General features: G+C 41.0%; 1 protein-coding gene and 1 long non-coding RNA gene across 9 annotated transcripts in view; one reads left to right on the forward strand and one right to left on the reverse strand.

Moving 5' to 3' along the window:
* The window catches only part of LOC121279255, a 31,316-nt gene extending 23,562 nt beyond the window's left edge, over positions 1-7,754 (forward strand). The window contains exon 4 of the long non-coding RNA XR_005943345.1: positions 7,726-7,754. This is a non-coding gene — a long non-coding RNA (uncharacterized LOC121279255). The remainder of the gene's footprint in view (positions 1-7,725) is intronic.
* Positions 1-8,766, reverse strand: part of fam49bb (family with sequence similarity 49 member Bb) — a 227,028-nt gene extending 218,262 nt beyond the window's left edge. The window contains exons 1-2 of one of the 8 annotated variants that reach the window (XM_041190326.1): positions 8,694-8,766; positions 8,413-8,561 (exon numbers count right to left, since the gene is read on the reverse strand). The gene's annotated coding sequence lies outside the window, so the exon portion shown is untranslated. Of the gene's footprint in view, positions 1-8,198; positions 8,265-8,412; positions 8,562-8,608 lie in introns of those variants that run through there. The other 7 variants (XM_041190343.1, XM_041190344.1, XM_041190341.1 and 4 more) reach the window with 7 other exon arrangements.
* Between the last annotated feature and the right edge of the window lie 14,544 nt (positions 8,767-23,310).

Below are 23,310 nucleotides of genomic sequence, written 5' to 3' on the forward strand. Positions count from 1 at the left end.
CCCAAGGGGTATCATTATGTCAGCATGAATACTTGGCTGTTTTCCACAAGCTCTAATTATATCAGCAAGGTGTCCTAATTTCACAGTTTGACAGCTCAAAGAGTTTATTAAAGGATTAGCTGTCTTTGATGTAGGGTTATGAATAGGTAATTGTTTGTTTTTTAAGAGATTAAACATTTAAGGAGATTTAGAAGTTTTGAATGGGTTTTTAATGAATAGGAGTGATTTTTAATACAGTGAAGGCGGTAATAAATATTTAGACCTTTATTTTACTTCATCTCGACATGGTTCCTAAGGTCTGCCCATGATGGATACTGGGTGAGTTGGCATGGAGGGTGTAAGGGCCATGAGTGGGTTGGCATGGTTTGGCATGAGGACATGACAAGTGGGCTAGAGGACCTAAAATTTAACAAAACAACTGGGTCCAAGTGCCAGAGAACCACGGCGGGTTTTTTAACCAGACCGCCTTGGCAGTCAGCCACCTTCAATATGCTCCAGAGTTGACATCGCAAAGCCCACCTCCCACCACCACCACCCACCCCAAACGCCCACCCCCCCTCCCCCCCATCCCACCGCACTCTCCTCCACTCCAAGTGAAAATTGGGAGAGACAGGGAACTTTCTACTGAGGCAGATCCGCCAGGTTGGGACTTTCCTGACTCCAGCTACCCGCCTTGGTAGCAAACAAATCTGGCCCCTAAGCTAACTGTCAAGAGTCAGAAGGTTTCTGTGAAAGGAAGAACATACTTCACTTAACATCGCTAATTAGCTTCTGGAAAACGCAACGTTAAGCAAAACAACATGATGCAATACCATCTGTCTGGGGCTCAAAACTCCTTCCCAAGGTTGCCTCCTCATTACCTTAGCAGAGACCCAAGACCCAGCTCTCTCAGGCTTAACATGGGAGTTACAGAGGGGTGTCTAGGCATATGGTGATATTAATGCGAAACAGCAGCAATGCAAGGCAAAAGCAGGGGTCTAATTGGAGAGCTATGTTAATGAAAATGACATTTTGTGGGATGACTGAGTGAGGACTTCCTGTATTCAATTAACATGAATACTTTTTAAAGTTATGGTACGGCAGGTCAGCTAGCCAGGTAGCATATACATCCTGCGGAGTGTGAGTAGTCATGTACGCACCATGTGTCCTAGATGAACGTATCTGCAGGAAGTGTCATTGGCAGCAGAAGCTTGAGTTCCAGGTTTCAGAACTCGAGCTGGAATCACTGTTGTGCATCTGTGAGGCAGAGAACTACATGGATAGCATGTCTGGGGAGGTTAGGAGCGTAGAGGCAGAGAGGGAATGGGTGACCAGCAGGCAGGCTAAGAGAAGAGGCAGGTAGTTTTTTTTTTTTAAAATATATCCGTTCATGGGATGTGGGCATCGCTAACTAGTCCAGCATTTATTGCCCATGTTCAGGGGACATTTAAAAGTCAACCACATTGCTGTGGGTCTGGAGTCACATGTAGGCCAGACCAGGTAAGGATGGCAGATTTCCTTCCCTAAAGGTCAGTAGTGAACCAGATGGGTTTTTATGGCAATCAGCAATGGCTTCATGGTCATCAGTGGGTTTTTAATTCCAGAATTTTATTGAATTCAAATACCAGCATCTGCCATGGTGGGATTCAAGCCCAAGTCCCCAGAGCGTTGCCCTGGGTCTCTGGATTACCAGTCCAATGACAATACTACTACGCCACTGCCTCTCCGTATGAAGGTAGTGCAGGAGTCCTGAGTCTATCTTGCTTGCTAATTGGTTTTCCATTTTGGATACTGGTGAGGTCGATGATTCTTCAGGGGAGTACAGCCAGAGTCAAGTTCATGACACCACAAGTGGCTCAATTGCACGGGAGGGACAGAAGAAGACTGGGAGAGCAACAGTGATAGGGGATTCAATAGTCAGGGGATCAGGCAGGTGTTTCTGCAGCAGTAAACATGACTCCAGGATAGCGTATTGCCTCCCTGGTACCAGGTTCAAGGATGTCACGGCGTGGCTGCAGGATAACCTTCTGGGGGAGAATGGACTACCACATTGGTACCAACAACATAAGCAGGAAGAAGGATGAGGTCGTGAAAGCAGATTTTAGGAAATTAGGGAGGAAATTAAAAAGTAGGACCTCAAGAGTAGTAATCATACGATCACTCCAAGTGCCGCGTGCTAGTGAGCATATGAATAGGAGGACTGAACGATTGAACACATGGCTGGACAATTGGCGTACGAGGGAGGCTATCAGGTTTCTGAGGCATTGGGACCAGTTCTGGGGCAGGTGGGATCTGTACATGTTGGACGGGTTATACCTTAACAGGACCGGGACTAATATCCTCACAGGGAGATTTGCTGGTGCTGTTAGGGATGGTCTAAGCTTAGCTTGTCAGAGGGATGGGAACCTGAGGGGTAGCTCAAACTGGAAGGAAGTAAAACTGATAACACTAAATAGAAAACTAGCAAATAAAATTAGAAGGAAGGCAAAACAAAGGCCAACATCAACTAAGCTCAGAACGAGGAATGATGTCAAAAAGACAAAGGGCACTCAACTTGAACGCACACAGCATTTGCAACAAGGTAGATGATTTAAAGGCACAAACAGAGGTAAATGGGTATGGTCTAATTGCCATTACGGAAACGTAGCTACAGGGTGACCAAGACTGGGAACTGAATATTCAAGGATATTCAACATTTAGGAAGGACAGGCAAAAGGAAAAGGAGCTGGTGTTGCACTGATAATAAGGGAAGGGATCAGTACATTATTAAGAGAGGATCTCAGATCGGAAGGACAAAATGTGCAATCTGTTTGGTTGGAGCTAAGAAACAGCAAAGAGCAGCAAACATTAGTAGGAGTTGTTTGTATGCCACCAAACAGTAGTGGTCATGCGCGTCACGGTATTGCTCAGGAGATTAGAGAAGCATGTAACATGGGTAATGCAGTAATCATGGATGACTTCAATCTGCATACAGAATGGGTAAATGGGTAAACATAATGAGCACCAATGCTGTGGAGGCCAAGTTTCTTGAGTGTGTTAAGGATGGTTTTCTAGAGTAGTGTGTTGAGGAACCAACTACAGAACAGGCTATTTTGGATCTAGTATTATGTAACAAGAAAGGGTTAATTAATAATCTTGTTGTAAAAGAACCTTTAGGGATGAATGACCATAACATGATCGAATTTTATATTCTGTTTGAAAGTGAAGTAGTTCTGAAGCTAGGTGTTAAATTTGAACAAAGGAAATTGTGAAGGTATGAGGGGCAAATTGACTGAGGCATATTGGGAAAATACATTAAAAGATATGATGGTACATGGGCAATGAATTGTCTTTAATGAGTTATTACACAGTTTACAGCAACTATACATTCCTTCAAGGCACAGAAACGCAAAAAGAAAAGCCAGTCAACCGTGCCTAACAAGGAAGTTAAGGATTATGTAAGATTAAAAGAAAAGGCCTATAAAGTTGCCATAAATAGTAGTAAACCTGAGGATTGGGAGCACTTTTGAATACAGCACAAAGAAATTCATCAAGAAAGGGGGAATAGAAAATGAATGTAAACTAGCAAAATACATAAAAACAGACCGTAAAAGCTTCTATAAGTATGTAAAAAGGAAAAGTTTGGCTAAGACAAATGTGGATCCATTACAGGTAGAGTCAGAAGAATTTATAATGGGGAAAATAGAAATGGCAGAGAAGCTAAATGATTACTTTGTGTTTGAGTTCACTGAGGAAGATACAGGAAAATTCCCAGAATTAGAAATCCAAGCGACAAGGAAGAATGCGGAATTGAAGGAAATTAGTATTAGTAAGAAGGTTGTATTGGTGTTGATAAGTTCCCAGGACCTGATATTCTACATACCAGAGTGTTGAAAGAGGTAGCTATGGAGATAGTGGATGCATTGGTGATCATCTTTCAAAATTCTATAGATTCCGGAATGTTTCCTGCAGATTGGAAGGTAGCAAATGTCACCCCACTATTTAGTAAGAGACGAGAGAAAACATGGAACTACACACCTGTTAGCCTTACATCAGTAGTAGGGAAAATGCTGGAATCTGTTATAAAGGATGTGATAAATGGACACTTAAAGAATAACGACATGATTGGACATAGTCAACATGGATTTATGAATGGGAAATCATGTTTGATGAATCTGTTGGAGATTTTGAGGATGTTACTAACAGAATTGATAAAAGAGAATCAGTGGATGTAGTGTTCTTGGACTTTCAGAAGGTTTTTGATAAAATCCCCCCACAGGAGATGGTTAGCAAAATTGAAGTACATGGGATAGGAGGCAAAATACTGGCATGGGTAAAGGATTGGCTAACAGGCAGAAAACAGAAAGTAGGAATAAACGGGTCATTCTCACGTTGACAGGCTGTGACTAGTGGGGTACCGCAAGGATCAGTACTTGGACCCCAGCTGTTCACAATATATATCAATGATTTGGATGTAGGGATCAAATGTAATATTTCCAATTTTGTGGATGACACAAAGCTAGGTGGGATTGTGTGTTGTGAGGAAGATGCAAAGCTGCTTCAAGAGGATTTTGACAGACTTAATGAGCGGGCAAGAATATGGCAAATGGAATATAATGTGTGGAAAACTGAGAGGTTATCCACTTTGGTAGAAGGAATAGATGTGCAGAGTATTTCTTAAATGGTAAGAGATTAGAAAGTGTAGATGCTTAAAGGGACCTGGATGTCCTCGTCAATAAGTTACTGAAAGTTAACATGCAGGTGCAGCAAGCAATTCAGAGGGCAAATGGTACATTACTCTTTATCACAAGATGATTTAAGTTCAGGAATAGCAAAGTTTTGCTTCAATTGTATAAACCTTGGTTAATCACAACTTGAGTACTGTGTGCAGTTTTCATCCCTTTAACTTAAAGGATATTATTGCTATAGAGAGAGTGCAATGAAGGTTCACCAGACTTGTTCCCAGGATGGTGGGACAGTCCTGTGAAGAGACATTGGGGAAGCTAGGCCTGTATTCTCTAGAGTTTTGAAGAATGAGGTGTAATCTAATTGAAACCTACAAAATAATTAAAGGGATAGACAGGGTAGATGCAGGTAAGGTGTTCCCCCAGCTGGAGAGCCTAGAACCAGGGGACACAATTTGAAAATAAGGGGTAAGCCACTTAGGACCAAGAAACTTTGAAAACAGCAGAAAATTACAAATAGTTCAGTAGATATATTAGGCAATAAGCCGATGCAGTTTAATGTAACAAATTGGGAAGACCAAAGCAATAGTCCTTGACTCCTGCCACAAACTCTGCACCCCATCATTAACTCCATATCCTCCCCAGCCACCATCACAGGCTGAACCAGACTTCAAAACCATTAAAACCATTTAATCATTTAATTTGACCCTGAGCCGAGCTTCTGACTCCATACCTCTGATGATTCAGAGCTCTTGTGCAACTCTACCTCCCTTCGCATCATCACTTGTGGCCATGCCTTCATTCAACTTGGCACCCAACAAATTGCCTTTAAACAAATCCCTCCATCTCTGTTTCTTTAAGACCCTCCTTAAAACCAGCTGTGATCAAAATGTTGGTCATTTCTCCTAATAAATCTTTCTGATGCTCAGTGTCCATTTATTTTTGTCATGTAATCGTGAATGCTTTGGAAGAGTTTTAATCTTAAAGGCATTAATTATGCAAGTGCAAAATGTTGTGGTAATAAACTAAAGGCAGTATACTTGAAATGCAAGAAATGCAGTTTGGAATACGATCTAACGTCAAGTATATGGGTTCAGTGAGCAGAACCATTTAAAATTGAATTCATTGGTGTTAAAAGCAAATGGGATACTGGATTATAGAAATATAGAATATATAAGCAAGAAATTACTGATGTACTATTAAGATCTCATTGGAACACTCATTTTACTTTGGGTGCCCACCTTACAGAGGGATGTACGAGTCTTGGAGAAAGTCCTCTGATGATTACCAGTATGAGATACACACTGTAGGGGTTTAGCTACATCAGACAAGCTTGGATTATATTAGCTATGAGGAGGTTTATCTGATTAGGGTGTTCAGAAATAATGCATTGAACTGCTGGGGCTGAGAATAAAAGATGCTTCCCTGTGGCATGGGAAGCCAGTTAAAAATGAATCCAGAAAAAAAATCTTTAACTCAAAGGGATATGAGAACAGAGGATCCACCATCCCAAAAGGCTATAGATATGGAATCAAATTGAAATTATTTAAAAGGAAGATAAATATTTATTTATGCGATATGGACAACTCAAATTTGGGAACAAGTCTGGTGAACCTTCATTGCACTCTCTCTATAGCAATAATTATAAAGGTTGAAAATATAATAAGTTGCCACAGGGAAATTAACTTTTTTTGGTATTGGTGAATAGCTGAAGACTTATATGTCTGCATAAAAATGATCCTTTAATTGATCTCAGCATGTATTTAATTATAAGGCCATAAAGCAACAGGTCAATTTACATGCAACTTCCTTTCAACATCAGAAATATTATACCTTGCAATGCACAGTGTAATGTTCCTGTCATTATAAAACAGCTTTAAGAGTAAAACGCATGTGGAGAAGACAAAGGGAAGAAAAAAGAGTTGAACGGGTCATTTATTTAAAGATGATGATGTGGGTATAGTGGCAATCATCAGAGGATGGTAGCAAGAGGACAGGGCAATAGAAAGATGTAGGGTTAAGCAATGTGATGGACTTGAAGAGGTGAAGTATACAAGATTGGGGCTGCGAATGGAATCGCTGAGGGCCATATTTTCCCTAAAACCCACTCCAAATGCCATACCAGCTCCTACCTCCCAACCAAAAAGAAGGGAGAGTGAAAGAAGTAACAAGTTTAAGGGAAAGGAGAGAAAGAGAGACTAAAGTTGGTTGAGAGTGATTGTATAAGCAACACTAAAACTTAAAGTGTGACCATATATGCCAACTTGCCACGTGAATGCCACTGGGAATGTATTAGAATTCTTGTATATAATGTATATTTCCTGTAAATGTCCACACTTTAGCCATCACATTTCAGACATCTTGTTTGACTTTGACATCCCATTACTTACATTAAGCAATGTCACAGAAGATCTACTATCTAGTATACAAGATTTTCATTTAGATATCCTAGTGTTATACACAAGACCAGACTGGTGATGTATCTGGGGCTCTATCAAATTTACTTTAGAACTGACCATGCGAAGTCCGAAAAGTGCATCTTAGAGTGGTTCATAAATTAACTTTTCCTGCTTTCCTTCCATCCTTTATGCAAGAAAGTGCCACTTTGTTTCATCCTTGTTAAGTCAGTCAAGATCATTTCATCACTATATGACGACGTGCAGGTTCAAGCAGGTTTGATGTTGAAACCAATCAAAAGTATATTTCTGATTTGCACCCCTCAGTTTAGACACTGACAGATTTCAAGGAATAAATTAAGTCAAATCAGTGACACATTTTGTCTAGAAGACAATAGGAAAAACTCAATTACACATGGTTTTGCTATTGATCACACATTAAAAAAAAGTATTACAAATTTATATGGTAGTAAATTTAACTCTAATCCAATCCTAAAAATGAATTCAAAATGCTGTCTTTCCGCATGCCAAAATTAAAGAACAATAGTGTAGCATGTATAAAAACTTTAGTGTACACAAACTGGAAAGTAATTATCAGCAAAACTTATTTCCACTGTACAATGTTATTGCACCTACAGATTGCACATAATGAATATTGAATATTTTTTCAAAATCTTACACAACAGGCCTACACTACAGAAACAGAAACAAGCAGACAAAAATTAGAGGAATGGATTTTAAAAGGCGGGCTTTTGGACCTAGAGGAAATGTCACCCTCTACAGCTGCACCATCCTCCTCCAACCTTTAGGCTATGAATGCTTCTCATTCACTGAGATCCGAATTCGTATCATCCGGAAAGAAATATATTTGAAAAATCAGGACGATACGGAAATATATCTACATCAACGATTGCAACAATCCAAAATAAGTCATTTCTTGTATTGTTTATAAAACTACATAAAAATGTTGCAAAATCTGTCTCCTTCACGATCCTTTGCACAATTCTAATTTAATTTCTTCTCCAGGTGCGAGGATTTCTATCTTATCGAATCCAACTAGGACTAAGCATCCTATTGTAACAAACACAATCACAAAAAATAATAAATTTGGACGATATTCCTGTTTTCATTAATGGAAAATAAAACGATTGCACTGTACCTTGCCGAGAGGAGGAGGAGAGAAAAATAGCGTACAGTTTGTTAAAACGGGAAGTAATCTTCAATAAAAGGCAGTTTCAAGCTGAAAGTGCAAGAACTGTTACTTCCGGGTTGGTCAATTGTACGTCATTTGGTTCAGGTTTGTAACACCATCTGGGTCACAAAATGACTAAAAATGGAATCAGTTGTCAAAAAGATTTTGCTTCTAAACTTACCGTTCATACAAGTGTAAAATCATGACATACACGATAAACAGAAGTGTTCACTGTTCGGTGGCGGAAAAGGTGGATTAAAAAAAATGAAATCTTGTCCAACCAACACAGGAGCTAATCTAGACAAGCTTTCACAATCACGCAGCCCTCTCCTGCGAGTGAGAAAAGGAAGCATGAATTAGCGAAATAACGAGCTTACATTGCCAGACATCAGAACAGTTCCCACTGATTCGAAAACCGATCTATGCACATTTTTTAAAATAAAGGGAAGTTCCCAGCACTACCGGAGACTGGTGTATAGGAATCCTGTTCATCTCTAGGACGAAAGTGGGCTGTTTCAGAAAACTATCTTTTCAAGGGGCGTTGTCAGTGCTTTGGTTTTTTTTGCGGGGGGGAGGCAGCAATGTTAGTTCCTGTAACATATCTGAACGCTCAAAAATGAATTGCGCCATGATTCGTGTGAAGACACTGGGCAAATGCTATTTCTGTTGCAGCACAGCATTTTGCAATGTTACTTCCTGTTCGCTTTTATAACCTGCAGTTACACTTTTAATAAACGACGTTTCTCTTGCCTGCAGACATGAAACAATTCCAGAAAGGTATCACGTAATTGGATATTACTCTGATTACAAACCTGGTGAAGTGTCTTGTACAGCGGTTTAAATAATGAATGTCCCTTTAAATGTGTGCTGTCACCTTGAATGCTTGGCTGTGACATTGAGACTCCCATCCTTTGATGGTATCACTAAGTTTCCCTGACATAATGCGAGGTTGAGAACGACAGCACAATGCGGTCTGTGACTAAGATACAAATAGGTGAGATCAGGACTGGAATGCATATTAACACAGCCTAGAAGGAGGCCATTCGGCCCATCACATCCGTGCCAGCTCTCTCCAAGAGCAACTCACCAAATCCCACTCCCCTGCTGTTTCCCTGTAGCCCTGCAGTTTTTTTCTCTAATTAATTTTTTCTATAATTATCCAACTCTCTCTTGAAAGCCACACTTGAAAGTGCCTCCACCAGGGTCTCAGGCATTACGTTCCAGATCCTAAGCACTCAGTGCATGAAAAAAAATCCTCATGTCACCATTGGTTCTTTTGCCCTTCACCTTAAATCAGTTTCCTCGAGTTCTCCACCCTTTCCGTAATGGGAAAGTTTCTCTCTACCTACTATGTCCTGATCCCTCATGACAGTGTGGGAAAATCAAAACAATGGTATCCTGTGGTGCCCACCGGTACGATAGCTGGCTCCCACTTTAAATGGTTATGAAGAAATATGGGATCATGATTAAATCTCATCTCAGCCTTTTCCTTCTCTAAGGAAAACAGCCCCAGCTTCTCCAATCTGTCCAGATAACTGAAGTCCTTTATCCCTGGAACTATTCCAGTAAATCTTTTCTGCACTCTCTCCAAAGCCTTTACATCCTTCCTAAAATGTGGCACCTAGAATTGGACACAATATTCCAGTTGAAGCCAAACCGATGTTTTATAAAGGTTCACCATAAGTCCCTTGTTTTTTGTATTCTATCCCTCTATTTATAAAGCCCAGGATCCTCTATCCCTTATTAACCACTTTACCTTATTACTTTATTAACCACATAACTAATGAGTTACTTGCACACCCAAAACCATGAAGGTATTTCTTTAGCTCCTCACAGTAACAATAATTTTTTGGGGAATACTTATTTGATATGAGCTTTCCCAGTTCCAACAAATATTGTTCTGAAGATGACATTTTGGGAAGTTGCAAATATTTAAAAATTTTAATCATCAAGAAGATAACATTAAGGAAAAAGCCAATTGTCAACCCACTCAGACCTCTAATTGTAGACATAATGTGTGCTGTGTTTCATTCAGAATTCTGCTTGTAGCGGAAATGGATTTGGGAATCATGATCCCAGCCCTTTTGTTTTGTAGTTATATTTTAAGTAAAAAGAAAAATATTTACATCAATATTATCCATTCTTTTCAACAATTTAAAGACATCTTGTCTCTGAAATTGTTTTTTCCAATGTATTCTATTTGTTTATTATAATGTTTGAATTCCAGAATTATTCTCATCTATTAACCCAACTATTAATTCCAATCCATCTCAATATTTTAGAAGTGATTAAAACTTGAATTCCAAATGTGTCTTTGCCAACAAGTTATAAAGTATTAAAGTGACTTGTTTAGATTTGTAATCAAATGCATCTAAGGATCAGATTTGCCTTCTTATCAGCAGTGTTATATTGGGGGGAATTTTAATAATCCTAGCCAGGTGGAAGAAGTACAGTGAGGCAGTGTAAGTTCTGAAAAACATGAAACCTCACTCCAACCCACCATGAATGGCTGATCCAGGGTGGTTTGAGGGTTGGGTGAGTAACCTGCTCTCAAAGGGCAGCTAAGTCATTTAAATATATTAACGATACTGCAACCGTCAGATTGAACAGCCCATTACATTTAACAGCTACAGGCTGGGTTTCCCATGGCTCAGGAAACCCACCAGTTGAAGGGAAGTGAGAGGGGCCAGATCCAGCACCCCAGCAGCACCCCCCACCACTCCACCCCCCCCCCCCCCCCCGCCCCAATTACCCCATTAAATCAGTGCCTTTAATGTGTGAACAGCAAATGTACATAAATCTTTCATTACTTTTATTTAAGTACCAATCTGGGGGGAAGTGACAGGAAGGCTCCCTGAAATTTTAATGACACTGCCTCTTCAATGAGGAGCACTTGTATCCCAGTGGAGTTGAACAATCATGATCCCACATTTCTTAATAATGATTTAAAGTGGGAGCCAAAAATTGTACTGGTGGGCATCACAGGATATCATTGTTTTGATTTTCCCACACTGTTAGCAAATTTCATAATAACAACAAAACTAAGCCATACAAGGGCAGATGACCAAAAACTTGGTAAAGAAGTAGGTTTTAAGGAATGTCTTAAATGAGGAGAGAGAGAGAGAGAAAGGCAGAAAAATTTAGGAAAGGGATTCCAGAGCTTTGGGCCTGGGTAGCTGAAGGCACAATCACCAGTGGTGGAGCAATTAAAATCAGGGATACACAAGAGGAGGAATGCAAAGATCTCAAAGGGCTAATACATTTATAGAATAGTTATAACAGGACCCAGTTCCGCATAATTCATAAGTAGGATAAACAAAAGTGAATTCCAAAAGTTGCTAATCAACAGACAGAGGCTTGTCTATCATCTTCTAGCTTGTAATAACTTGGCCAACTATCTAGGTTATGGGACTGCATAAGAGATTGAATACAAAATAATAAATACAGTGCTTGCAAAAAGTGGAGGTATTCCATTTTGCTGAACTGATGTGGTAACTTATGCACACAGGCACTGGAAAAGGGATCTTACTGGATTCTAATCAGATCCTACTGGTTTCCGCAGGGTCCCTGCTCACTTAGTACAGTATACTCATTTATTCTAGTTCTCCACTTCTGGTCCCCAACCAGCAGTATTGACTGTTACACAGAATGAGCAAATCTCATTTGACATTCATATTTCATGTAAGTGAGGTTGCTGTGATGCAGCTCCCAATTTTTTTTCATGTTTTTCATGCAAATGCATTTAACGTGGGCATTAAGGGCAAGTAACATTATTGCCTGTTGAGAAAAGAGCATTTAAATATGCACCATGACATACAATATATTGTCAACATGGTTGGCCCTTAAATGCCTCTGAACAAGAACAATTAGGGATGCATAATGAGTACTGGCTTATCCAGCAATACTCACATTCCATGAACGAATAAAAAAAAATCTGCTTCAAGGGCAAGAGATGATAAGAGTAGGATGATTTCCACCTTCAGTTTGGGAGATGCCTGGCTGCAATCTCTCCACTGAAATAAAGTTAACTGTGGTCTTCTCAAAAGTGATCAGATTTGCCAAAATCTTCGTTGGCTATTTCTGATTATTTTTCTTCATTTAGACATTTAAGAATTTAATCTTTAATTAAAGATTCTAAAACATTTCCTTCCACTGATGTTGAACTAACAGGCCTGTAATTATAAGATTAGCACTGTCTCCCTTTCTGAAAATGGCTGTTACAAATGGCTACATCCAATCAATAGCATAACTATAATTTCTGGGGCCCATGATAATTGTTGCCCCATTTCCTTAAGTATCCCTGGGTATATCCAATTAAGTCTTGGTACTTTGTCCTCCTTTATCTTAAGTAACTTCTCTACCGCTCCTTTTATTTATTGTAATAGCTTATTTTGTAATTAAGTAATCCAGGATTTATCTTCTCTCCAAAATCTCCTTTGTAACAGTGAAATGAAGTACTTAGGTATGCCTGCCAATTTTCACTTATCCTCGATGACCTATCCCCTTTTGTCAGGGGTCCTGCGTCATATTTAACAATTCTGTTTTTACTAATGCATTTGTGGAACACTTCACTGTTCCTTTAAATAATTTTTGAAACTCCTTATATTCTTTCCTGATTTTCATTTTCTGTCTCCTCAAAATATTTCCATATTTTCTTGTATTTTCTCTTGTTTTGATCCAACCTGTAGACCCCATACATCTTCCACTTCAACTTGTTTCCAAGCTCTTTATTTAACCAGGGAATTCTGAGGATTGATGTTGTCTTTTATAATAATTATGATATATCCTACAATTTCAAATTTTTAAAAAAAAAATCCCATTATTGATTTATAGTTCTGCATTCCAATTTTACTTTCCACCTCACCTTAGCTAATTCATTTCTCATCCTTCTAACCTATTCCAATATAAACCCTTGAGTGAACATTTTCCTCCCCACTGGGGGAGGAAGTGCAGGAGCGGACACCAGTGGCCACCTTTCTGTTCGGTGCCCCCAGTCGGGGAGGGGGGGTGGGGAATTCACCGCCATTTTACACAGGTGGGCCAATTAAGGCCCACCCAGTGTGAAGTCTGCCAGGAAGTGCATGTACGCAAAAGACCACACAGATCTCCGAGGCAAAGTGCTGCCTCAGGGAGATTGGCTCCAATTCAAAAGTTGAAATAAAGGTAATAAAAAAAATTCCCTGACGTCCCCTCATGTGACTTATATTTAAACATTTGATAAACATTTCAAAGCCATCATGAAACCTCATCCCGCCCGTGGATGAGGTTTCATGCTTTTTCTGAGGCCTGCCTGGGCTCCCGGCCTGCCCGCCAACCCTACGGTTAGAGGGGCAGGTCCATCAATCAAGTTAATTAGCTTTATAATGGCCTTAGTAGGCCGTTGACAGTTTGGTGGGGTGATGTAGGGACGCTTGCCCAACATATCTCTGCATCATTTGACGCGTTGGCCCCGCCCCTGCTCGCCGACCAGAAAAACCTGCCCTTGGTTTTTGCACTAACTTATCCTCTTAATATCTGAACATCAATGTTGATTATATGCTGTTTATTACTCCCTTCATGCTCATCCACGTTTATCTACCTGATCTTTATTGTTACTCAAACAGGTCCAACAATGTTTCTCCCTAACTTACTGGTCCAGTTCTAGCAATTCTATTTCCCTCCCCATCCCATCCCAATCATTGGGTCAAATTGTCCAGTCTCCAGATCATTGAAGACTGGACAGACGACCGAAGATGCATGTCAGGACCCTGTGGAAGTCCTGACATGTGGGCTTATGTAGGAATTGCCCAGGAAGTTTCAACTTCTCATGGGTAATTCATTGGGACCTTCTGTGAATGTCTCCAATTCTGTTCTAGAATTGGAGACTTCAGACAATTCTGGGGTACTGACTTGAATGGTTACCCAAAAAATGTTAGACAGATTAAAAACTACTCTAACACCTGGGTACCCCACAACTGATCTCCTCCTCCCCCAATCATCACCCGATGCCCCTGACTACCCAATCACCCTTCGACTACATGACTACTCCCCGACAAACTAACTACTCTTGCAAATGGACCAGAGTAGCTCCCTGACCACCCAACTACCACCCCCAATCTGACCTGACTAACCCCAACCCCCAACTACCCTCTCGACTTGACAACCCCATGACCTGACTACCCACCCCGACTAACCCAAAGCTTACCTGACTACCTCCCCAACCTGAATACCTCCCCAACTCGACTAACCCCCGCCATCCCCACTACCCCTCCCGACCCAACTACCCTCCTGACCACTCAAGTACCCTCTCAACTACCCTCCCTATCCGACCCAGCTGCTCTCCCCTGTCCTGAATACCCCATATCACCTGACCATCCTCCTGACCACCCCAACTAACCTCCTGACCTGGCTACCCCTACGACCTGACTAACCCCTCCCCCCCACAAAGACTGGACTAATATCCTGGCCTGACCCGACCCCTCATTTACCCAGCTACCTCCATCCCCTAACCATGTACTCCCTTACCCACACCTACCTACTCCCTACCCACTTACCCACCTAACTACCTCACCTTACCTTCCTACCCATTCACGCACTCACCCACTCATTAAGGTTCAAACTGGACCTTTAAACTTTCCATACAGCAACTAGTGCTATAAAATGGGGCATGTCCTGACTTCCTCCAGCCTACTCCACCCCAACGAATTTCCCCAAGGGACGCTGCGCATTTCTGTGAAAGCTGGGCTCAGAAGTTCCTGGCAGAAATGTGCAGCAGCATCAAGTTGGGGGAATTCACAAGCACAGCAGCAATCTGTTGATCATTGTTGCTGCTCGGAAGACCTAGACCAATAATTGTTTAATAAAAATTTTGTAGAACAATCATTTCGTTATTCCTCATCTTTATTGATCTGACTATATATTTTCTCTGCCATTTCCCTCCTGCAGCTAGGGAGATCTGTATTATAATCTCACCAATATAACCAGCCTTTTTTAAAATCTTTGATTGCTAACCTTATTGGCTCTGCTTCTCTCCTCCTTTTAGACACTTCTTAAAATTCAATCCTTTGTCCAAGCTTTTAGTAATCTCTTAATATCTCCTTATGTGGCTCAGTGTCAAATTTTGAAGGATAATGCACCTGTGATGTGCTTTGGGACATCTTACTACATCAGATGGCGTTATATAAATGCAATTTGTTTTGTTATCGTTGTCTAAACCTCTGCTTTTGCGTACACCATTTCCCTTCACAACATATATTCTCTCACCAAAACTGCCACTCCTCCTCAGACCAATTCTGTCCCAAATAAATATCATAACGCAAATACATTTTCTACTTTTTGCCCAGTAAGAGATTACAAAAGGGAACATGAGGAGTTTAGGAAAGAAATTTAAAAAAAATGAGGGAAGCAAAGAGGAGTTACAAAATTAAATCATCGAGGAATATAATGTCATGGATGCATTAAAAGTCATTTCCTCAAAGCCACCCATGAACAATGAATTTGTTTTTAGGTGTAAGTAATCTAATTTAAAAATAACTCAGCAGAACAGCCTTTTTACTTAAAGAAAAGGTAGCTTATTTCACTCTATTGCTCCAGCCATTACCTAAAGAAAAGATAAAATTACTGACACATTCCCACACAAAGATTAGTTAAAAATTAAGACAAAACAATACTTATAAACGTAAATCAAGGTTAGTCCTTATTCGGTGTAGGCTTGATATGTTTTGAAGATGAGGTGTTGCATTGTCTAATGTAATGGTCTTGAGGTTGTAGCGTTGTCTCTGCAGTTGTGATGGCTTCCACTGTCAAATTGCTGGAGATTGCTTTAACAGGTAGTTTAGTAAATGGAATCAAGTGGGGGATGGGCATGGGTGCAATAGAAGAGCTTCTTTAGTTCTCTTTCAGAAAACTGTGGTGTGCCCTTTTTTTAGCCTGGTTGATTATAGCAGTTCAACAGCTATACTGATTGATCCCCCACTCCTTGTGTTAAGAGTTCTTGTCTGCTTCTCTAAAGATGCTTTTTTTCTCTCAAATTCCTCCCCTTCACAATGTTTTTTTCCAGGAGCTAAGATGACCACTGTTATCATGTGACCTGCACAAGAAGCCAAGTCATCTCCCAAATGACACTTCAAGCATCGACACTTCCAATGGCCCTTCTCCCACCTGTGGTCCTTAGCTTTTGTTCTGGCCAAGTGGTCTGCACTACTGTTTTGGGCTGCAGTCGAGTGCTTAAGTTGGAATCTGGTGACTGAGGGAGATCAATGAGGAAGGAACGAGGTGATCCTTTGCGTGCCATGAGTACAGTCAGGTAAGTATTTACTACTTTGATCACTTATAGTTTTTAAGGTCTTATTTTGTGATTCATAATTTGTAAGGGCTATATTCTGTAACAACAAGGAGCAGGAAGAAGGGCCGTAGAGTAATTGATGTTATTTGATATTCAGTATCTTCCAAAAGGTTTAATTTAATTTAAAGGGGTAAGTCATGGCAGGAGAGCACAAAGCCGTGGTGTGCTCCTCCTGCTCTATGTGGGAAGCCGGGAACATTTCCAGTGCCCGGGGCCAGCATGTGTGTGGGAACTGTCTCCAGCTGCAGCTCCTGGAAGCCTGGGTTTCAGAGCTGGAGCGGCAGCTGGGGACACTGTGGAGCATCCCGCAAGGTGGGAAATATCGTGGTTGGATGTACAGAGAGGTGGTCACACCACAGGCTAAGAGTCTACAGGCAGGAAGGAAATGGGTGACCACCAGGCAAAGCAAGAGGACTAGGCAGGCAGTGCAGGAATCTTCTGTGGCTATTCCCCTGCAAACAGATATACCGCTTTGGATACTGTTGAGGGGAATGGCCTCTCAGGGGAAAGCAGCAACAGTCAATTTCGTTGCACCATGGTTGGCTCTGCTGCACAGGGGTTGGCTCTGCTGCACAGGGGAGGAGTAAAAATTGTGGGAATGCAACAGTTATAGGGGATTCAATGGTAAGGGGACTACATAGGTGTTTCTGTGGCCACAAATGAGACTCCAGGATGGTATGTTGCCTCCCTGGTGCTAGGGTCAAGGATGTCTCAGAGCGGCTACAGGACATTCTGAAGGGGGAGGGTGAACAGCCAGTGGTCATGGTACACATTGGTACAAACAATATACGCAAAAAAAGGGATGAGGTCCTAAAAGCAGAATATAGCAAGTTAGGAAGTAAGTTGAAAAGTAGGACCTCAAAAGGTAGTGATCTCAGGATTACTACCAATGCCACATGCTTGTCAGAGTAGAAATAGCAGGATATATTGGCTGAAGAGATGATGGGAGAGTTTCAGATTCCTGGGACATTGGGGCCAGTTCTGGGGGAGGTGGGGCCAGTACAAACTGGACGGGTTACACCTGGGCTGGACTGGGACTGATGTCCTAGGGGGAACATTTGCTTAAAGTGGTTGGGAGGGTTTAAACTAAAATGGCAGTGGGATGGGAACCTATGCAAGGAGTCAGAGGAGGGGGAAATCAAGGACAAGAACAAAAGACAGAAAGGGAAATAAGAAAAGTGATAGGCAGAGAAATCAAGGGCAAGAATCAAACAGGGCCTCAGTGAAAAATAGTGGGAACGGGACAAGTAATGTTAAAAAGACAAGCCTTAAGGCTTTGTGTCGTAATGCGAGGAGCATTCGCAATAAAGTGGATGAATTAACCATGCAAATAGATGTAAACAGGTATGATATAGTTGGGATTATGGAGGCATGGCTGCAGGGTGACCAGGGATGGGAACTGAACGTCCAGGGGTATACAATATTTAGGAAGGACAGACAAAAAAGGAAAAGGCGGTGGAGTTGCATTGCTGGTTAGAGAGGAAGTTAATGCAATAGCGAGGAAAGATATTAGCTCCGACGATGTGGAATCTGTATGGGTAGAGCTGAGAAACACTAAGGGGCAAAAAACGTTAGCGGGGGTTGTATATAGATCTCCAAGCTGTAGTGGTGATGTTGGGAATGGCATTAAACAGTAAATTAGAGATGCATGCTATAAAGGAACATCTGTAACTATGGGTGACTTTAATCTACATATAGATTTGGCAAATCAAATTAGTAACAATACTGTAGACGTGGAATTCCTGGAGTGTATATGGGATGGTTTTCTGGACCAATACATTGAGAAACCAACTAGAGAACAGGCCATCCTAGACTGGGTATGGTATAATGAGAAAGGAATAATTGCCAATCTAGTTGTGCGAAGTTCCTTGGGGATGAGCAACCATAATATGATAGAATTCTTCATCAAGATGGAGAGTGACATAGTTGATCCGGGACTAGGGTCATGAATCTTAATAAAGGAAACTACAATGGTATGAGGCGCGAGTTGGCTATGATGAATTGGAAAACGTTACTTAAAGGGATGATGGCGGATAGGCAATGGCAAATATTCAAAGAGCGCAAGGGTAAACTGCAACAATTGTTTATTCTTGTCTGGCACAAAAGTAAAACAGGAAAGGTGGCCAAACCATGGCTTACAAGGGAAATTAGAGATAGTATTAGATCCAAGAAAGAGGCATACAAATTGGCTAAAAATCGCAACAGACCTGAGGATTAGGAGCAGTTTAGAATTCAGCAAAGGAGGACCAAGGGATTGATTAAAGAAGGGAAAATAGAATACGAGAGTAAGCTTGCGGGGAACTTAAAAACTGACTGTAAAAGTTTCTCTAGGTATGTGAAGAGAAAAAGATTGGTGAAGGCAAATGTAGATCCCTTACAATCAGAAACAGGGGGATTTATAATGGGGAACAAAGAAATGGCTGACCAACTAAATACATACTTTGATTCTGTCTTCACAAAGGAGGGCCCAAATAACATACCAGAAATGTTGGGGAACACAGGGTTTAGTGAGAGGGAGGAACTGAAAGAAATCAGTATTAGTAGGGAAATGGTCTTGGGGAAATTGATGGGATTGAAGGCCGATAAATCCCCAGGGCCTGATAATATACATCCCAGAGTACTTAAGGAAGTGGCCCTAAAAATAGTGGATGCATTGGTGGTCATCTTCTGAGATTCTATTGACTCTGGAACAGTTCCTACAGATTGGAGGGTAGCTAATGTAACCCCACTAATTAAAAAGGGAGATAGAGAGAAAACAGGGAATTATAAACCAGTCAGCCTGATGTCAGTAGTGGGGGGAATTCTAGAGTCCATTATAAAAGATTTAATAGCTGAGCACTTGGATAACAGTGGCAGAATTGGACAGAGTCAGCATGGGTTTATGAAAAGGAAATCATGCTTGACAAATCTACTGGAACTTTGAGGATGTAACTGGTAGAGTTGAGGGGGAGGCAGTGGATGTGGATTATTTGGACTTTCAGAAGGCTTTTGACAAAGTACCACATAAGAGATTTGCGTATAAAATTAAAGTGCATGGAATTGGGGGTAGTGTATTGAGATGGATAGAAAACCGGTTGGCAGACAGGAAACAAGGAGCAGGAATAAACGAGTCTTTTTCCAAAAGGCAGGCAGTGACTAGCGGAGTATCGCAGGGATTGGTGCAGGGACTTCAGCTATTACAATATATATTAATGATTTAGATGAAGGAACTAAATGTAATATTTCCAAATTTGCAGATGACACAAAGCTAAGTGGGAGGGTGAACTGTGAGGAGGATGCAGAGATGCTTCAGGGTGATTTGGACAAGCTGAGTGAGTGGGCAAATGCATGGCAGATGCAGTATAATGTGGATAAATGTGAGGTGATCCACTTTGGTAGCAAAAACAGGAAGGCAGATTATTATCTGAATGGCTATAAATTGAGAGGGGAATGTGCAACGAGACCTGGGTGTCCTCGTACACCAGTCACTGAAGGTAAGCATGCAGGTGCAGCAGGCGGTAAACAAGGCAAATGGTATGTTGGCCTTCATAGCGGGAGAATTCGAGTACAGGAGCAGGGGTGTATTGCTGCAATTATTCAGGTGAGATCACACCTGGAATATTGTGTGCAGTTTTGGTCTCCTTATCTGAGGAAGGATGTTCTTTCTATAGAGGGAGTGCAGCGAAGGTTTATCAGACTGATTCCTGGGATGGTGGGACTGACATATGGAGGAGAGATTGAGTCAGTTAGGATTATATTCGCTGGAGTTCAGAAGAATGAGGGGGGGATCTCATAGAAACCTATAAAATTCTAACAGGACTAGACAGGGTATAGGTAGGAAGGATATTCCAGAGATAAAAACAAAAAACTGCAGATGCTGGAAATCCAAAAAAACAGAATTACCTGGACAAACTCAGCAGGTCTGGCAGCGTTGGCGGAGAAGAAAAGAGTTGACGTTTCGAGTCCTCATGATCTGTTGAAGGGTCATGAGGACTTGAAACATCAACTCTTTTCTTCTCCGCCAATGCTGCCAGACCTGCTGAGTTTGTCCAGGTAATTCTGTTTTTGTTTTGGATGTTCCCGATGATGGGGGAGTCCAGAACCCGGGGTCACAATCTGAGGATACGGGGTAGACCATTTAGAACTGAGATGAGGAGAAATTTTTTTACCCAGAGAGTGATGAACCTGTGGAATTCACTACCACAGAAAGCAGTTGAGGCCAAAATATTGTATGTTTTCAAGAAGGAATTAGATTTAGCTCTTGGGGCGAAAGGGATCAAAGGAAATGGGGAGAAAGCGGGAGCAGTCTATTGAGTTGGATGATCAGCCATGGTCATAATGAATGGCAGAGCAGGCTCGAAGGGCTGAATGGCCTACTCCTGCTCCTATTTTCTATGTTTCTATGTACAATTTACATTCTTAAAATGAAGTGTCAGCAAAACTTTGTTATCTCCTGGACGTGACCACAGTGAACCATAATTAAATTAAGGAATGCATTTTGTCCTCTTGGAAGAGGAGACTCAGTCTGAAATCCACAATTCTGTCTGGTAGCTTGGAGCCATTTTGAAACCGTCTTTACGCTCAGTTCAAAGTTTTTTTTTAAAATGTAACCCTTTAAACAGTTTTTCTCAAAAGTTGTGCTATCATAACTGTGCACTATAATAATAAGTATAGTAAATTATTATAAAGACACCTCAATAACAAAAGGAAAATCAGAACTAGGATAGGGTCATTCAGGGAAAACAAGATAAACTCAGTTATTGACAATGAAATAGTATACATTTTGAATACTTGCTTTGCCTCAGTATTTACCTTGGAGACAAAGCACATGGACATAATATTGGAAGAAGAGCTCAAAAAAAGTAACATTTCAGAGAAAAGGAAGATTATTAATAAACTAATCACACTGAAGAGCATAAAATCCTTGGTCTAGATAGATAGCTTCTTTTAGTATGTGCAGATGCAAAGTAAGAGTTGCAGAGGCACTATTATCAATAGAGAAAGTAATAGCGCCAGAGGATTAGCAGGCAACTAATATTATTCCTCTATTTATAAAATGAGAATAGAAGTAAACTATATTAAAGCAAAGAGGCGGCTCACTGCCACCTTCTCAAGGGCAATTAGAAATAGGCAATAAAAATGCTGGTCCAGCCAGCAACACCCACGACCCATGAAAGAATAAAAAAATTAAATTATCAAGATATTTTTTTTTTAATTCTACTGACACATGAATAAGAAATTCAGGATAGGGCTGCACAAGACAAATTATAAGTAATGACAATGAAATGGCAGAAATATTGAACAGTTACTTGCTTCAGTAGTTACCAGGGAGACAAAATGCGTGGGTATGACATTAGATGTCGTGATCAAAAAAGATCTAGCGCCATTTAAGATAGAAAAGGGGGCTATAATTGATAAACTAATCAAACATAGAAGGGGGAAGTGATGGCGTAGTGGTACTGTCACCGGATTGGTAACCCAGAGACTGAGGGTAATGCTCTGGGAACCTGGGTTTGAATCTCACCATTGCAGATGGTGGATTTTGAATTCAGTAAATATCTGGAATTAAAAGTCTAATAATACTAACCATGAAACCATTGTCAATTGTCATAAAACCCATCTGGTTCACTGCTGTCCTTATCTGATCTGGCCTACAAGTGGTTCCAGACCCGCTCTTAAAAACAAAGTTGACTCATTAAAAAAAAAGCCCTTTGACCAAGGGCAATAAGTACTGGCCAAGCCAGTAACACCCACATCCCATGAACAAATAATAAAAAAAACCTCTGATTCAGATGGACTATATTTGTGCATATTAATAGTTAGGCAAGAGAAAGCAAAGATACTATTACATTTATATAAAAATTCACTGGAAAGAGGAATAGTGCCAAAGTACTGGTAGACAACTAATGTAGTTTCTATGTTTAAGAGTACATTTCATATGGGAGGTAGGAAAATAATTGAATCTTTACTCAAATATCTAATAGAAAAATATAAAAAGTTGCTTGGTAATAAAGAACTTGAGTATTGCTGAAAAAAGAGACATGCTGTTGAAGCTTTACGTCTTGCACCCATCAGGTCAAAATCACAAGAATACCAACTCTCAAAGGGATCAACACTTTAACCGGCATGAGAAAAGGATGCTGATTGGTTGGCAAGTGGACTCTGATTAGTAGAGGCATTTCTATGGGGAATGCACCAAATAACAATTAACTGCCAAGCTCTTGTTTAAATTCAAACCAGGCAGGTCAACTCATTGGTCAAGGCATTGCCATGAGGAATGAACAAGGGAATAGCTGTCCTCCAAGCTTTTGTTGCAGGAGGGGCAGCAACATTACCACTCCAGCTTGGTAGGTGATCGCAGTGGTGATCAGTGCTAATGCTACACAGAAGAGGTTGAATGATCTCATCCATGTCACCAGGGTAAAGCAGCCATCTCATCACTCTAAACTCACACACTCAAGCTCAGCACAGATTCACTAGCATCTCACTCACTGCTAGCTCAAGGGACATCACCACTCTGTCATACACACCCTCATCTTCATCTGGCCTGATCTCCTCTGAAGACTGCCTCCTCAGCCCTCATCATCTTGAGGGCACTTGCACAGATCAACTTGTGCCACCCCCCACATATCCTGGGATACCCCATTCCCCAGTATAGCCCTTGCTTTGCAGCCTCTTCCCTTTCTTAAGGCCATTCCTCCCCCTTCCCTAAGTAAGCCCTAGCCCTGCAGCAGTTGAGGAGCCACCGTTGCCTTATGGCTTGTCTGATGGGTAGAG

The sequence above is a fragment of the Carcharodon carcharias genome, chromosome 6, assembly GCF_017639515.1.
Source record: "Carcharodon carcharias isolate sCarCar2 chromosome 6, sCarCar2.pri, whole genome shotgun sequence".
NCBI lineage: Eukaryota > Metazoa > Chordata > Chondrichthyes > Lamniformes > Lamnidae > Carcharodon > Carcharodon carcharias.